The sequence below is a fragment of the Arachis ipaensis genome, chromosome B01 (assembly GCF_000816755.2).
Source record: "Arachis ipaensis cultivar K30076 chromosome B01, Araip1.1, whole genome shotgun sequence".
Lineage (NCBI taxonomy): Eukaryota > Viridiplantae > Streptophyta > Magnoliopsida > Fabales > Fabaceae > Arachis > Arachis ipaensis.
Window position 1 is genome coordinate 12,068,400 of NC_029785.2, and position 3,910 is coordinate 12,072,309.

The following is a 3,910-nucleotide window of genomic DNA, read 5'->3' on the forward strand; positions in this document are numbered from 1 at the left end:
TATTTCAAACACAAAAATAATTTGCAGAAAAGAATATATTAGATATATAATTATTGATATATTTTTATTTGACATCTAATTAAATTTTTAGGACAAATAATTTCGTGACATTATAAGATCTTTTATATTATGAAATTAGTTCATCAATGCAATTAATAATTTGAGTTCCATGTTGTGAAATAGTTATGTAGAGTGCACATCATCGGCACTGCAGGGCTTGCTTATATTTAGAGAGCAATACCCAATGCATAGAAGACAAGAAATAGATCATTCTATTTCCAAGGCAATCCATTTCATTCAAAACTCTCAAAATTCAGATGGCTCATGGTATTGTATCTTTTTTTCTTTTTTTCCTGCTAATGACTTGGGATGCATTAGTCATTATCATTCTGATAAAAAACATGGCACGCCAAAAGTAACAAAATGATTTCTTATGCTATCTCATTTGTAAGGATTGGATGTAATGTATTAGAACTAATGAAATTCTTGTTTTAAATTTAAATTGTTTATTAAGGGTCCTTTGGGAAGGTTTAAATATTATTTTTTTGAGCTTTTAGCTTATAAAAAATAATAGTGATCCGACCGTTATAAATACTAAGTTATAACTCGGCATCACAACTCATAAGTCGGCTAAATAAATGCATAGTTCGGTGTTACGCGTTATCAACCGAATACAACGGCTTGCGTACTAAGATTAAAACGTCTGAACAGATATCATCACCTATTAAGCCTTATTATTATTCTTCAATTCAGACGATGAAACAAAAGTATAACCGACTTGTTTTACTCCGCCTATAAAGGTATAATATCTTTTCTTTAATTGGACACATTAAATTCTCAATACTGACTTAAACTTTGGAGTGCCTTTGCAGGTACATTCCTCCCTTGTTCCTTACTCACGTTCTGTGCAATTGGACATCTCCTCGGAGAAAAGCTCGGACTTCCACGAAGCTCATAGGTCGGCACCAAAGATAACAACTCGGCGTCGACTCCCAGGGACCGAGCTCTCCCTTCAGGTATCCATACAAGAACAATTGGCGCCCACCGTGGGGCCGAGAATATAATCCCTTCCATATATCATCGGCCTCGAGGTTCTCGCCCGAAGTCATGGCTGAACAGCTTCCACCCATGCCATCCGAATTCCTTCAGATGGTGACCGAGTTACGGCAAGCCGACCAGCGCATGGCCGAAGAGAACCAAAGAATGACAAATCAAATTGCCAACTTGAATAACACCCGAATCGAAAACAACAACGATCGGCAAGAACGGATAGAAGAAGCCGAGCATCAGTCAGGGCCGATACACGTCTCTGACACTGCTCGGCACGAAGAGGAGAAACCCGAGCTTAATCAAGAAGCTCGGCTAGACGATGAGGACGACAATAAAGAAGACTCCCCTGGGCCATTCATGGCCGAGGTGATGAATTTCGTATTACCCATGAGGTTCACTCTGCCGACCACCCTAACTCCATATGATAGGTTAGGTGATCCGAAGAAATATATCAAAAAGTTCACCTCCATAATGATAGTAAACGGTGCATCTTACTTAGACGGTCCTGCACTTGATTGGTTTTGTTCTTTGCCTGCAGGTTCTATTTCTCGCTTTCGAGACCTATCAAAGCCCTTTGAGGAACACTTTGCTGGATCGGCCATCTATCTACACGACTCCGATTACCTGAATACAATCAAGCAAGGCCAGCATGAAAGCCTCAAGGACTACATGACGCGCTTCACAAAGATAGCCATGAGAATACCCGACCTCCACCCCGAGGTGGAACTGCACGCAATAAAAGGCGGACTCCGACTAGGGAAATTCCAGGAAACCATTGCTGTAGCCAAGCCTAAGACTATGGCCGAGTTCCGTGAAAAGGCTAAAGGTCAAATAGACATCAAGGAACTCCGACAAGCTCGGAAAACAGAAAAATCACACTACCGAGACAACGACAAAACACAAGACAATAAGAAGAACTTCAAACCGACTTCGTGATATGAGTCCTACACTCAATTCAACACCAAGCGCAACGACATCATTAAGGAGATCTTGAATTCGAAATTGATCAAACCGCCAAGAAAAGCCGGCAGTTACCCAGATTCAAAAGGCACAGACAGATCAAAATACTGCCCTTTCCACCAAAAGCACGGACACACTACCAACGAGTGTGTCATCGCCAAAGACCTTCTGGAGCGATTAGCTCGGCAAGGTCACCTGGACAAGTACATCGGCTGCCACATACAATGACGAACAAACCCTGGTGAACAAAACTCGGCGACACAGCATGGTCGAGATAAAGACCGGCCGAACACCAGCCATCCTGACCGACCAAGACGTATTATTAACTGTATTTCTGGAGGTTTTGCAGGTGGAGGAAAAGAAAACGATCTTACCGAGCTATGCTTTCCATAGAATCCGATCAAACTCAACAACAGACACTTCCACAGTTTCCTCAGATAACATTCCAGACAGCCGACCACAACACCAATGTGGCAAATCTAGATGACCCAGTCGTAATCTCCCTGCAGCTCGGAGATCTCCTAGTCAAAACGGTGTTACTGGACCCAGTGAGCAGTGCCGACGTTCCCTTTTATTCCACATTCCAAAAAATGAAACTAAGCAGCAACATCCTCCAACCTTCCACTGGAGACCTGGTAGGTTTCTTAGGTGAGAGAGTCCCGGTTATGGGCTTTGTGTGGTTACAAACCACACTCGGTGAGTTTCCCCCGTCAAAAACTTCAGACATTCAATACTTAGTGGTTAACTGTTTTAGTCCTTACAATTTGATACTTGGCCGACCTTTCCTAAATAGGTTCGGTGCCATAGTCTCTACAATTCATCTATGTGTTAAGTTCCCTTTACAGGATAACACAATTGCAACAATTCATAGTGATGCCCGAGAGGCCAGGGAATGCTACAACAACAGTCTCAAAAGACCTAACCCAAACATAAAAGCCCATGTTCACAACATCGGCAGCAGGGACGAGCTCCCAGCTCTGGCCGACCTTGATCCACGACCAAAAAATCTACTTCACAGAAAGCTCGAACAAATTCACTTACGTCGGCTCACATTACCCTCAGAAGAGAAATCCTCATTCCGAGCATTTTTACAACAAAATGCCGACATGTTTGCTAGGACCCCAGCTGATATGCCAAGCATCGATCCATCCATCATATCCCACAAGCTGGCATTAGATCCATCCGTCCGACCTGTAGCACAGAAAAAGAGAAATCTCGGCCATGATCGCAAACAAGCTTCCCTGGAAGAAACCAAGAAGCTCATCAACGCCGGTTTCATCCAAGAAATCAGATTCACAACATGGCTGGCGAATGTCTTCATGGTGAAAAAACATAACGGTAAATGGCGCATGTGTGTTGATTTCACCGATCTCAACAAAGCATGCCCCAAAGATTCCTATCCTTTGCCCTCTATTGATTGCCTAGTTGATAATGCCTCTGATTATGAAAAACTTAGCTTTATGGATGCATATTCTGGCTATAACCAGATCCAAATGCATCCATCCGATCAAAATAAGGCAGCCTTTATTACTGAATATGGAAACTATTGTTATAAAGTCATGCCATTTGGGCTTAAGAATGCATGTGCAACATATCAACGTCTAATGGACAAAGTCTTCGCCAAGCAGATCGGCAGGAACATTGAGGTCTACGTTGACGATATGGTCGCCAATACAAAGATCGGCAACAATAACCTTGACGACCTCGCAGAAATCTTCGGTCAACTAAGAAAATACAACATGCGGTTAAATCCCAAGAAGTGTGCATTTGGCGTTCAGAGCGGCAAATTCTTCGGCTTCATGCTCACTAGCCGAGGTATCGAGGAAAATCCAGAAATATGCCGAGCTGTTTTAGACATGACAAGCCCACAAACCATCAAAGAAGTTCAACGGCTAACAGG